The sequence below is a fragment of the Archocentrus centrarchus genome, chromosome 17, assembly GCF_007364275.1.
Source record: "Archocentrus centrarchus isolate MPI-CPG fArcCen1 chromosome 17, fArcCen1, whole genome shotgun sequence".
Classification (NCBI taxonomy): Eukaryota; Metazoa; Chordata; class Actinopteri; order Cichliformes; family Cichlidae; genus Archocentrus; species Archocentrus centrarchus.
The window spans coordinates 16,835,526-16,850,381 of NC_044362.1; the positions used below are offsets into that span (position 1 = coordinate 16,835,526).

Here is a 14,856-nt window from a genome sequence, read left to right on the forward strand (position 1 = left end):
TTTCTTTATTCTACTTTTGCAAAATGTGTTTCTTGTTTTGCTGCAGCCAACTGGGAGGTAAAATTTAAACTACACATGCTGACCAGTTCAATCTGTTTCACAGTGAGCGCTCCTGGACTTTTATTTAACATTTTTCTTCTACAGTAACTAAACTTTTCAGTCGTGTTAGTTATTGTGTTGTTTGTTGTGCCTTTTGTTTATTATTAGATTCTAAAATTTATTTTAACTTTATGGTCTTTAATGGAATGATCAAAGTCATTTGTAAAACTAATAAAACTCCTAAAGTAGAATTAGATGAAAATGAACTACTTCTTTAAGAAATTATTTCTTTTCTGTGGGACTCAGCCAGCACAGAAAATGCTTTTTTAACCTATGACTTTTTAACTCTGTTTTACAGGAAATCAATGTGTTAGGCCTTGTAAGGCAGGTCAAGGATCATTAATACAAATTTTCAACTAATGACAAGCAGAGCGATTCCAGCTTGTTTCCACTATCCAAAAATTTCTTTAAGAAACAGCAGGTAAGGGGACTCGAAAGTCAAAAAACATTTAGAAAAAAAAAAAAAATGTCTGTTGAGAGTGATGTACCAAAACTCCACATGACAGCAGAAGAGCTGTAGATTATCTGCTGTCAAATGGGTAGATGGGCCAATGCCAATGCAATATAGGATGATAAGGATATACTATATTCAGGATTTCTGGCCTCTGCAATAAAGTGCACTGCATTTAATTTTGGTGATGCTTTTTAAAAAAAAATCTCCAGAAGCGTATCTCTGTCAGCTTTTGATTAATCAAAAGCTGAGAAAGACACAATTATGGCAGATGTCAATATTGATTAAAAGTGACACTGGTCGGTTCCAAGTCAAGCTAATCAGGGGAACTGCAGATTGATCCAATGCAGCTGCATCAATACTTCCTTTGACAGACAAATAGATACACACACATATTTACTGAGTTCCAAAAAAAAGATCAGGGCTTAAAATCTATTTACAACACAATATTTACAGGGGCTTGGTAGAGGTGGATGGTGGACCCACAAAACACATCACCCTATATTCCAGACTTTGTGTCCTTTGTACTGGCTGTGGCATGATTCAGTCACAATGTTACAAGTTTAAATTACATAAAAAGAAGCAACCCTGCGTGTGAAGTCACGTTTGACTTTGTGACTGCTGCCTTTTCCAAAGCTCAATCAAACTTAGACCGTTCATTTCCTTCTGCAATCATTCTGAGCACACGTCACAAGCAATCAAGCAACGGCAATCACACGGTTTAAGCAAACAAAGCTTTTTTTGGGTTGTTTTTGGGGTTTTTTTTTTTTCCAAAGCTAAAGTAAATTCCGCAACTGTTGTTTCTGCCACAATAGAAGACTGTTCCCATTTATCACGGCGTGCCGAAGTAAATTCGAGACATCTAAAAATAAACATTTCCAATCTCTCGCGATGTAGGTACACAGCGTAGAAAAGACACAACGAGCACTGAACTAACGCTGAAAATTAAAAAAGACTGCCAGTCTCATTACCAAAGCAAATCACATTAGATACCCTTTAGAAGCCTGATATAGATGCTGCACTGTGTGGCCCTCTCACTCTCAATAAGCCTTTCTATCCATCTTTCTCTCTGTTGATATGTCTCCTGCTTTCTTTGTCTGCCCTTTTCTTGCTAACTTTCTTTGTATCCTTTCTCACTCTTTGTCCCTTTGCCTTTTGTAACTGTTTCTTTGTCTTTCAGTCAGCAAAGAGACTCTCTCTCTTTCTTGACCACAAAGATATATTCAAATGGAAGTTAAGAACAGAGTGATGCATTATTCAAATCCCTTCACAGGAATAAGGGAACAGTGACAGACACATTCCCATTAAAGCAGGTGATATCCTGGCAGGATAAATCCAAAAACCAAAGTAAAACAGGTAAGCAGCAGTAGAACATATGGAACCCTCTGGGTAAAAACATGACAAGAGCTCAGATTCACATTTTCAGGATTTCTTTAATACTAATATCACATATCTTTCTGTCTCTTTTCTTCTTCTTTTTTTCCTCCTTCTTCTTCTCTTTATTGCTTCTCCTCTCTACTGGCTAATCTGCCCCTCCCTGCCTGTCAGCTCTGGCATTGTATAACTATATAGATACTGTGATAATATGAGTAATATGAACAAGAAAAACACTATCTAGAGAAGCCTATATAGAGTCTATAGTGCTCGTCTTGGCAAAGCAAATATGCTTGGCACAACAGAGCATTCAGAGTGACAGACTGAAGCACTGCCATCTGTCGAAGCTGCAGCCCTGGTTAGTGGTAGACGGTGTGGTCGCACACATCAGTAGTTCAAGCCTAATTAGTGAGGAACTAGTTACCTATTTAAGTTGCCCGACCTTTTCAAACCCCAGATAGCACTTTTACACTTTAGTGTTACACAGTAAGATGGGTTCTTAAAGACTGCCTAGAGACCAGGTATGACCACCTGGCAACCACCGGATCTAAGGAAAAATAAGCATTCTCCAACCAGTTGGTGAGTGGTTGCTAAAGACCGAATCACACAGGCCCAGAAATCAGTGAGTGATCCCCTGATACCCACCGGTTTCTACGGAAAAGCACATATACACGAAGTGGTTGCTTGCTGTCACTACACAAAATTGGCCACAGAGAGAAATATGGCCCTGCACCAAAAACCTCCATTCTCTGTTTCTGGCTTGTGTCACACTTCACAATTTTATTAACACTTGGTGGTTAGTTTGAAAGTGTCTGCAGACAAGTTGCCATCTTCTATATCTTCACTTCAATTCAATTTGATTTTTTTGGCCACAGTGGCTTTATTGGCAGTATAAACAGACAGAAAATGGGGGAAAGACACGTGGGCAAATTGGCGACAAGCCGGGACTTGAACTCACGCCGCCCGCACCGCAAAGCGGCATATATATGTGGTCGCCTGCTCCACCCCTCAATTTAATCTGATTCACAACAGTCACCTCAAGGTGCTTTATATTGTAAGACAAGGACTCTATAATGTTAGAAAGAAACCCCAACAATCACACATCCTCCCACAGTATACGGAAGCACTTGGCAACAGTGGGAAGGAACAACTCCCTTTTAACAGGAAGAAACCTCCAGCAGAACCACGTTTAGGGAGGGGTAGCCATCTGCTGCGACCGGTTGGGTGTGAGAGAAATCTGCTGTGGCAATCTGCTAGAAACCAAAGCAATCACAGGCAGATTTGTGGTATAGCACCTTCTTTGCAACTGATTTCACCCAGCACCAGCCAGCCACCTCCAGCAACAACTCGTAAGCTGGTTGGGTGAATACGCATTTTTCCCTTGCTGGGGGTTGTCCACCAACCTCTATGTAAATGGCATACCAAAAGTCTATGGACTACACTTTGTGAACTCTGGTATTAGAGGGTTCGGCCAGTTTGATCTGTACAGTATGTAAATAATGCTGTAATTTTGTCAACTGTAAACAGTATAACACCCCGGGATCGTGTCTACAACTCTATTCTGCATTTTAAAGCTTACTTTGCACTCCTTTGCACTTGACATACTGTCATCTCAACTTGCAATGCCAGCAAAATTCATTAATGGATAATAAAAAGTACTTATTGAACTGTGGCATCACCTAACATTTAGTTACTAAAAATATTGAAAGAGACTGCTGATGTATTGTGGCACCCCTTCTGACCTTCTGACATAGTGATCTGTTTAGACCACAGGGAGGGAAGTCTTGTGATTTTATCCAATGAGAACAAACAGTTTGCCAATAGCTTTTGGCTATCTCAATGTGCAAGTAAGCACACCGTTTCCTCTGGCTTGATCGATGTTTCTCGATTAAGCTGCCGGGGCCAAAAGAAATGCAGCAACTTTCCTATTCCTCAGGGCCAATGGGGCCCATTCTCATTTAAAGTACACAAAAAATGCATGCACAGACACATTTGCATACCTCTTCCTCCCCACACATACCCACACACAGTTGAACTGATGTTACAGACAGACACGCTGACGTCATTCGTTCCATGGTATTTAGCACAAAAGTCAGATAGTGTAGAGAGTCCTGCTAAAAATCAATGAGCATTTGCAACAATCAATAGCTGAGGTCCTATGAGAAGTAATTAGAAAGGCAAACATGCAGTGCTGCCTTCCTCCTCTTCTCCACTATAGCCTCAAAACAAAGTTTTACAAAACAGTGATACTGGTATGTAAAGAACAAGTACAGAGGTTGATGTACATCTAATGCACTGTTGTTGATCTAATATAAAAATGTGTTTAAAGATTGGTTATTACAAAGAAAACGTTGAGTTTTTATGAACCTATTTGTTCATCTGCAATAATCTCTGGCTACAAAATTTCATGCTTTCAGTGTATTTAAGTACATCTATTAGAATAAGTGACAACATCGTATAATGACTTGGGCTTACCCAGCAGCTATTCAATCCACAGCTTTTAAAAAGCCTGTCATGATTAAAATCCTCTATAGAGCCCCTTTTCTAGAAAATCTTACTTACAAAGGCTGTCTTGTTACATGTCAAAGATTATACATTCTTGAATGACCACTCTGGTACTAATAAGATGTTAATTCCATAGACTTGGCCTGTCATACTGACAGGCTTTAGTTCACTTTACCATGATTGTGCACCTGTTTTCATATAGTCAACAAGCAGCTCCAGCTGCAGAATTTCCTTATACCACCTCAAAAATGCAAGTGTGTTTTAGGTCAAGATTTGCTGCATTTGTCAATCAAGTAGGGAAGCATGTACATTTATTTATTTTTTGCATTGTGTGAGCCTGCTGAAAGAGACCTACTGCTTGTCATTCTTGGCATCTGGTAGTCAGTTATTGCCAGGGCCAGCTCTACCTTTTTACTGTCCTAGATGGGCCTGGAATTTATTCCCTAATCCCAAAATGCAGCTTCCTCCATCTTTTGGGGAGTCGTTTTTTTTAAATAATTTGGTTAACTGACCATTTAAATAACCCAGGAGCAGAGCTGCTATGGTTTAGTGAAAGAGGGAAAAAGTTTGTTTTCATGAAGTCTAAAAAAAACAGGATGACAGCAACAAGGCATAGGTGAAGCTAGAGGAGGTGAAGGATGAGATGTATCCTGTTGCTGAAGCTGCCAATGAGTCAGGACATGAGAGCTCCCACTGCCTCATCTACAAGCTCAAGTTGGTGAAGAAGAGGCTCTTCAGCTAGCAGATGAAGAACATTTTTCCTAGAAGGCACATTGTTTATGACAATGGTGTCAATGAAGTTTTACTAAGGGCCACAGTGGTACACAATCATATAGGCATGCAGTATTGTGCAAAAGTCTTGAGTAACCCCTGCATTTCTTTATATTTTGCTAGGAAAATGGGAAGTAGATGCAGTGATTTATGGAAACGTGCAAACATAAATTGAAACAAAGTATGTAAGGCACCAAATGAGTTTGTATAATTCTGATAAGCTTCAGTCAATATTTGGTATGACCACCTTTATTCTTCAACACAGCCTGAACTCTTTTAGGCAAGCCTTCTTGTAATTTCTTTAAGTAGTCTTTAGAAATCATTTTCCAGGCTTCTTGAAGGACATTCAAAGCTCTTCTTTGGAAGTTGGCTGCCTTTTGTTCTGTTCTCTGTCAAGATGATCCCACACTGTGTCAATACTGTTGAGGTCCAGGCTCTGGGGAGGTCAATCCATGACTGATTCCATGACTGTTCCACGGTCTCTTTTCCAAATCTGACTGTACTGTTCTGCTTTCATAGTTTCATCAGTTTTGAAAACATCCCCAACACCACTGGCTGAAATGCATCCCCAAACCATACAGATGGCTGTAGACACTCACTATTGTACCTCTCTTCTGACATCTATCCTCAGCAGATGAACAGCATCAGCTGTAAAAAATTTTTATTTTTTTTTAGGCCTACCGCTTCTTTTGTCTTCTACTTGTCCTGTTTCCTCAAAAACAAATTTTTAAAGACACACTTTAAGGAACACTTAAGTGTGTGTGTGTGTGCGTGTGCGTGTGCGTGTGCGTGTGTGTGTGTGTGTGTGTGTGTGTGGGTGGGGTGGGGTGGGGGGGTCATGCTGGATATTTATGCTGATATGGACTGGGTAATGTGTTTGGAATGAAAGGATGCCATATCAATTATCAACCTACAGAGGGCTGAATTCAAAGCCACCCCATGCACTCGCATGCATGCCTGACAATGTCGGGGAATGCTCCTAATGAGACGACAGATGGTGTCCTGGGAGATCTCCCCCCTCTGTACACACTTGCAAACTGTGGTGATAGTAATCCATCTCAACAGCTAACTACTGAAATTCTCAGCCCGGCACAACAGTACCTCAACCACTAGCTGGAACCCTGGATTGTTTGGTCAGACACGTGGGTTCTGGCAGTTCTTGTTCCTCCTTGCACAAAGGAGCAGATACCGGTCCAGCAGATGGGTTAAGGTCTACCGCCCTGTTGAGCTCTCCTAGAGTAACTGCCTGTCTCCTGGAATCTCCTCCATGTTCTGTGCTGGGAGACACAATGGGCCATCTGACAATGGCACGTATTCATGTGCCATCCTGGATGAGCTGGACTATCTGTGCAACCTCTTAATGCTACCGGCAGTGACACTGACCCTAGCCAAATGCAAAACTAGTGAAAAAATAAAAACAGCCAGAAAAGACGAGGAGGAAAAAAAGGTCAGTGGCCTCCACCTGTAAAACCATTCCTCTTTTGGAGGCTGTCTCATTGTTATCCCTCTGATGCACCTGTTGTTAATTTCATAAGCACCACAGCAGCTGAAACTGGTTAACAACCCCCTCTACTACTTAACTGACCAACTCAGTGTCCCAGATGTTTAACTGACTTGATGCTATACTCTGATTAAAAAGTGTTCCTTTAAGGTTTTTTTTTTTTTTTTAGCAGTATATAAAGAAATAATTTTGTGAACTATAGCAAAAGAAAATGTTTGTCTCATTTAGCCCTTTCACATTGAATTTGGTCATATAACCCTCAACCACTAAAAAAGTCCAGAAAAAGTTTTTTAGCCTTTATAACATTTAGTTAAGGAAAAATATCTTTGTAACATGAAGCCCAGTCTTCTGCCACAAAACTATCTGCACATGAAAATGAAACTTTCCTGATGGCTGGTAATAGCTCCATCACTTTGCAATTGGGTCCAAAGAAACTTAGTCCATTGTGCTATAGGTGCATGCCTGTTCACTTCAGCAACCCTGTGAACTCTCTGAACCCTGAATATCACTCCATAGCTTTGCAAGTATGTGGATTCAGACATCAAGATGACAACGCAAATTATGTTCTTTGAATACAGAAATTGTCTCGTGGCAAATGGATATGTCAGCCTCTTTTTACACTGGATGAAGATACAAGCTATTCTCCCACAGCAGTTGAAATTCTCTGCCTTCAGCAGCAACTTTGCTTTTTACTGAAATCTGCTTTAAAATGCGTGTTAGTTTAAATCTGCAGTTAAAGTGCACCTGTCTATCCAGCTCGGAGCATTCGGGGTTCAAGCATCGTTGTGCGGACCACAGCTACAACTGAGCGAGATAAAATGTAATAACGATTTGCGGGTCGGATTAAAATCTGCAAAGGGATGGATTGGACTCTGATAAATGATGTACGAAGCACATATTACAAACACATAACTTCTGATTATTGCTATGCTGGTATGTTTGGCTAAACCATGTATATAATAAATCAACAAATAATGTATGTTTTGATGTAATCATTGCACCAAAAAATGAGAGATTTGTCTAGTTTTTGTTAGCAAACACTGATTGCAACTGTTTGCTCTGCTGTTTGACCCTTTTTTAACCAAACTTTTTACAATCAGGACAGGAGAGAGGAGAAGATAAGAGGAGGAAAGTGCAATGATGATGAGACGCATGACAGATGAGAGTAAGAGGACAGTAGCATACACACAGATTAGACACAAAAATAACACAGTTTGTCACATTTGAAAAAAGAAGCCTTTGTCACATAACAGAAGCAGGAGCTAAGGGAGCAGGGTTGTCCAATTTTCAAAATTGAAGTTTTACCAACATATAATCTACAATATGACTCCTTCATCAACACCAAGACCCTTTTCCTCAGGATTTTACTCCTGCTGCTGAAAAAGAAATAATAAGAAAGCTGAATAAGAAAATTGCAGTCATGTTGTGAAAGGCAGCCTACTGACCTGACTGAAACCTTTTGCAAGAGCCTCACAGCTTGGATTTGTATTTTACACTGAAATATCATAATAATACTGCAATTATCAGGTGAAAATCCAAAAGTTTTTGGACTGGGCTACCCCCCCAATCGTAACAACAGCTCTTACTCTTGATCCATGTGCTGTATTAGTAGCTGTGATGATGTTTATGAGGCATCACTGCAGGATGGGTGTTTATATGGCAGGGCAGGAATCTCTGCAGCATACTCACTACAGTAAATTAGACTGAACTGCCGCCCTGCTGTGTTTTCACGAATACCAACGTGAAGCAGCTTCCTTTTGGTAATGCTGAGAGGAAAGGTCATTGCTTACTTTTTAACATTTCCCACAATAGTGAGTCATATTTGTTTTTAATAATAATTTGTTTTTGTAAATCTCAAGATTTGTCTATCTATTGTCATACAGCTTCGTACACTATCCACCAACCAACAACGTTCATGCTTAACAAATTCACTGGATCACCTGTCACAATAACAGAAATCGTAAATATTTTAAAAATCAGTCAAAAACTTGTTTAAACGTTAAAAATATATTGTTATTTATTAGGCAAATAATAAACTAATTCACATTTTTTTTAATCCCAAACTTGAGCTGGCACAGTGAAAAACATTCAACCAATAAAACGAATGTTTCTGTTCAGGAATGCAAGCAAATAACTGTAATTTGATATCTTAATAAAAAAAAATAATAATCATAATGTGCTTTACTGGTTTTCTACTTTCTTGTAAAACAGTAAATTTGACCATTAAACACATAATTTCAATTAAAGAGCTTGTGTATACTGGTGGATTAACTATTACAGTAACATTAAAAAAATTATTTCATAATTAGCAACACTGTTGATTTAGGGCAGCTGTTGGATAAACCTTACGCTGGGTTGTGGTCCGATAAATTTGTTACATTACCATCTACTGTAACTAAGACTGACCTGTCATGACACTGTGCACAGAATGACTTCAATCAGTATCTTTTTCACGCTGCTGCACACTTTGATGTAGCCGGCTACAGAGTGAACAGAGTGTAAAGCAATGGTGTCTCTAGCTCGCTGACATATATAAGACAAAACTGCTGGATACCCTAAAGTTGGTATCTCAGTGCAGAGGAAAAGCAATTCAAGTCAGGTTTTCAATGGGTGCCATTTGTGAATGCATTTTATAAATTTTATTTGCATTAGTTTTACATAAAGAGGGACTGCAATTTTGTGAGGAAAGGAGAAAAAACTGTGAGAACACACACAGATCCACACACACACACACACACACACACGCCATATGATTCATTTGAAGTTGCAACTCACCTTGAAAGCACCAACTGGACTTGATTTTTTTATTATTATTTTATTGTTGCTCCCTGGGTTGCTGCTGTGAAGAGAAAAGAAGAAAGGTTGTAGATTACTTAAACATGCTATACAATTATTATTATTATTATTTTTTTTGTCCCTGCTTTCTTTAAATCCATTTGATTTGGCAAGAACAGGAGCACCAGGAATGAAATTCCATCACCTCAGTGAGCCCACTAACTATTGCCAAAAGTCTATTTAAGTCAAAACAACAGAACAAAGAACAACAGACCTAGAGTTTGAGACCTAACCAAAATTAATGTGCATTTATTGTCTATCTCCATTTTTGTTATGTTAGCTCACACTTCCAGAACCTGTGACTCTTCTTTAGACATCGTGTAATGTCCACACGTCACCTGGTCCACTGATTATAAGCAGCGATAATAACAACAAAGGTTTTGTTTTGTTTGTTTTTTGTCTTTTCAGACAAGACGCATGTGTTCTCCAAGCTGACGAAAAGAAAGAAAGGGGTTGCTAATTTGTGTGATTTTTTTTTTTTTTCAAGCTGTAACAGCACCGCTGCATTCAATTCCTACTTAATTCATACACTGAGATTTAAAGACAATTAGGAACTTTTGAAAACTAAAAAAATAACTTCAAAAAGTCAGATTTTCTTTATGGTTTTCTCTGTCGTACCAAAACCATGAACTTCCCTCCCTCCCTGACTACTTCCACGCCAATTTTACAGTTCAACAAAGCGGGTAGCCGCTATTCAACACGCAGCAACGGCACATTAACACGAATCCCGCTTTTCCTTTACGACAAACCTCCAGATTCCATTTAAATTTAAACATAAAGATATTTTTTTTAGTGGAAAGTTAGCATCTGTTTCATTCTGAATAATTATAATGAAGCCTTTCTTTAAATGAGGGCTGTAAAGGAGCAGCAGACCAAACACTCACTGCTGCACTCTAACTATGAAGTAATGCTGTTTGTCAACACTGTACAAAAACAGCACGGTCAAGAGTTAATTAGAATTTATAATAGCACTGAGACACACTAAAAGTTTTACATTTGAGACATGAGACAGCACTTGATGCCTGCTCTTGACAGAATTAGTGGATGTAGGCATTGTTTGCGTATGTGTGTCTGGTCAAGTATAACAGGACATAACCTTTCCTGTTGCATAAGGCACTCGTCTTACGAGCTCCTCTCTTGATACTAATTATGCTGCCATATTGTTCCAGCACTTTGACTAGCAATCAGTTTTTGGTCAAGTTCAAGTGTTTATTAAATATAGAGTTAAGGTGCTTTTGTGTACACTTACGTAGGTAATGTAGGTATGCACATAAAAACATACACACAGGCACAGCTGCTATCAATCCCCCTGAGGGATTTCAACTGAACCCGAGGTTATTCTGTAAAGCTCCATACTCCCATTCAATCTGTCTCAGCACACACAAATAAACATGTTGCAAGAGAAAAAAAAAAAACTGAACAGCAGCAAGGACAGAGAGAAAACAGCACACATGCAGATACTTTGTGAAAATAAACTAATAATTTGCACTGAAGTTAGAAAGATGAAATCTGCTTGAGCTCAGTGCTGAGCTAAAACGTTTAAAGACTTGGGGAAAAAAATGAGTATACAGATACATTTCAATTGGAAAATAACTGGCTTCAAATGAGAAAATAAATATCCAGGCGGCACACAATGCGCTCCATATTGAGCACTCCCACCAGAAGATGGGCAGGCAAACATTTTTAAGGCAGAAAAATAAAAAGGATTTACATATAAAACAAGTCAAAGTTGTGAAGATGGGCTTTGATTGTTTTAGAAAATCATACACTTCAGAGTTCTTCTTCTCGCACTCATTGAATGACAATTTTAGAAGCTGACAGAGACAACCAGCTTAAAAGAGCAAATGGAAAAACATCGAAGTTCATTCAGTCAGTGCAAAATTCTCGAGCCACCCCTCGTTTCTTTACATTTTGCTTCCAAAGTGCCAGACTTTCTTTGGACTTTGGCTTCTTTTTCACTCATTTTCAGTCCATCATTGTACCCGATCATTTTCAGAGGAATGTTTTTCGCTCGTTTGTCTATTTTTGCTTACCTGTGAATCATTCAAGCATAGAAAAGGCACCTTACTCAAGAGATGAACCAGGGTTGTGTCTTAGCAAGGAACCATTTTTAAATTGTATCTTTATCTTTGTTACTAGCAGCTTGTTGCAAAAACACAATTTCTTCCTATTTCTTTAGTTCATTCTACAAAAAAATGCCAAAGATGACACAGTTTGACAAGCACCAAATAGTATTTTTGCATCTGATTGGCCAAAGCTTCATTTTTCAGTATGACTCACAAACACACTGCCAATATAGTAAAAACATACCTGGATATTATTGAAGCAGCGTGGGATCATCTTGACAGAGAACAGAACAAAAGGCAGCCGACATCCAAAGAAGAGCTTTGAATGTCCTTCAAGAAGCCTGGAGAACTATTCCTGAAGACTGCTTAGAGAAATTACAAAGCTGCCTAAGAGAGTTCAGACTGTGTTGAAGAATAAAGTTGGTCTTACCAAGTATTATCTTTCAAGCTAAAATTATTTTCCATATATACAGTATTTCCATGTATGTTTGAACATTTCCACGAATTGCTGCACCTACTTCCCATCTTCCAAGCAAAATATAAAGAAATGAGGGATGGCTCAAGACTTTACCCTGTACTGCAGTTTTATTTGTAATGGAAGAAGGTTATTTTACACCTATGATCCAAACTGATATCTGTGTGCATCTGGCCCTCCAAATGTCCTTTCAGACTTGACGGCTGAACTGTCACCTATTGTTCTCTTGCACTACAAATGGTATTGTGTCACTTACAGGTTGTTTTGTTTAGTTACAAACGATAAAGAACCTTTGAAATATCACAGGGAGACATAAGTAAGGATATATGCAGATGCTGAATGTAAATTATAAATTCCTTTGCACTCAGAGTGTAAGAGTGAGAGATATCCGCTGCTGCAGCTGATTGAGCCTTTGATGAGAAAGCGAGGTAGTGTGTGTGTGTGTGTGTGTGTGTGTATACACATGATGTGAGGACATATATCTATTTACAAAGTTTCATTGTGGGAGTCCAGAAAAAGCAAGTCTCCACACATAAATCCTTAGTTTTTGTTAATGGTAATGTTTGATTTGGTTTTACTTCATGGTCAGGTTAGAGTCAGGTTAAGGCAAGCAGCAGTGAGAGTTAGTATTACTGTAACCCTATGGGAAGTTAATGTAAGTCAGTGTAATGTCTCCTGAAGTGATGGAAACAATTCTGTGAGTGTGTGTGTTCTTTTGCGTTATCACTTCATTAATTCCTGGGGACATCCAACAGCTTGAGGGAGCAAGTGACAGAACAAGAAAGGAAGACGAGAGAAATGTGTAGGAGGTGAGACAAAGGCAGAAAAAAAAAATCACGGTGGTAAAGCAGAGAAGATGATTGGCTGATTTTCACACCAGCTCAGTCCCTGAAAACAGAAAAACACAGTGATATGCTGGAACCAAGTAAATCCTTTGGCTCCTCACTAGCATTCAAATCTGGCACTAGAAGTAGACAGCAGCTGCTACATGCACTACACTTAACACATCTTTGTCAGTACAGTACACACACTGAAGAGGAAAACTTATGAATTTTACAATCACTTACACAAACAGAAATCCATTACCACAGTGAGTGTACTAACAACAGTCTGCAGTGATTTAATACCCCCTTAAAAGTGTACCTTTTGTGCTTTTCCTTACTTTCTTATACAATATACACACACGCGCGCACACACACGCACGCAGCTACAATGGTGGATGCTCACCCTGCTCATATTAAAAATATTAAGAATAATAATAAAATGGCTGGCTTCAAAAAGTGGACCTTTGAATGCGTCACAGTTGTCTGTGCCAGACAGGCTGGGATTTACACGCATAAATACCTCTAGTGTTTACAGAGAATGCTCTAAAAAAGCAGTTCCCTGGGCAAAAATACCTTGTTGATGTCAGAGGTCAAAGGAGAATGGCCACACTGTTTTAAGCTGATAGGAAGGCAACAGTAACTCAAACACTCGTTACAACCAAGGTATGCAGAAGAGCATCTCTGAATGCACATTAGCGTTGCGGCAAAAGACCACACCGAGTACTGCTCCTGTCAGCTAAGAACAGAAAACTGAGGTTAGAATTTGCATGGGCTCACCAAAATTGGACAACAAAATACTGGGAAAACATTGTCTGGTCTGATGAATCTCGGATGCTGCCTTGTAGGTTCAGGCTGTTGGTGGTGGTGTAACTGTCTGGGGGATATTTTCTCAGCACCCTTTGGACCTCTTAGCATGAACTGAGCACTACACCACAATCTTCCTGAGTATTTCTGCTGACCATGTCCATCAATTTATAACCACAGCGTGCCCATCTTCTAATGGCTGCTTCCAGCAAGACGCAGCATGTCACAAAACTCAAATCATCTCAGTCTGGTTTCTTGAACATTTTGTGTATTAAAATCGCCTCCAGTAACCAGATTTCAGTCCAATAAAGCACCTTTGGGATGTGAAGGAACAGGATATTTGCATCACTGACAGTCAGCCGACAAATCTGCAGCAGCTGTGTGATGCTATCATGTCAATATGGACCAAAATCTCTGAAGAATGTTTCCAACACCTTTTTGAATTTCTGCCAGGAAGAATTAAGGCAGTTCTAAAGGCAAAAGGGGGTCCAACCCAATACTGGAAAGGTATAACTAATGAAGCAGTCTCCATCAGAATAAGTCATCATCCTCTCACAGGAGATATAGGCCCACAAATTACTTTTTTTTTTTTTTTGAAGAAATAACACTAATGTCACTGCACACCAATCAGTCATACAGTTTATTGTATAACACAATAACTCAGTGCCCTTAAAGTCACAAGTAGTTGAAAACTTAAAACCAATTTAAGAATCAATTCTTTCAAGCATATTTTCCGTTGTTTCACCATTTAAAATACACTGATGGCCAACAAATTCATAACTCTTTCCTTCTTTTTTTTTTAAATGGGAATATAAAAAGCCTGACAGCGACCCTTACCTCAGTGTTTCCGTTGCACTTTTAAAGCTCTACATCTTTCCAAGTCATTATTTCATCCACTCTGTTCTCTTTCCCCCTTTTCACTAAGGTGACATAGTGCAGTCGAAATGTCACAGGAGCTGAAAGTATTGCACTATGAATATTTCCCCGGCCAGCTCCAGACCTTCTGTCAGGCGACAAACTTCTTGGCTATTTGTCCTCATTATAGAACAGCCTCCGACTGCCCACCTTAATTCCCTTTTCCTGTTCCTCAGGGGGCTGTTTTCCACCCCTGCTTGGCATGAGTCATTTTTACGATCACCATTTTGGCTCCC

The 14,856-nt window shown here is 39.3% G+C and overlaps 1 protein-coding gene across 1 annotated transcript in view; it reads right to left on the reverse strand.

Moving 5' to 3' along the window:
* The window catches only part of tnr (tenascin R (restrictin, janusin)), a 224,320-nt gene that overhangs the window by 144,783 nt on the left and 64,681 nt on the right, over window positions 1–14,856 (reverse strand). Inside the window, exon 3 of the mRNA XM_030751321.1 lies at window positions 9,477–9,540. The gene's annotated coding sequence lies outside the window, so the exon portion shown is untranslated. The remainder of the gene's footprint in view (window positions 1–9,476; window positions 9,541–14,856) is intronic.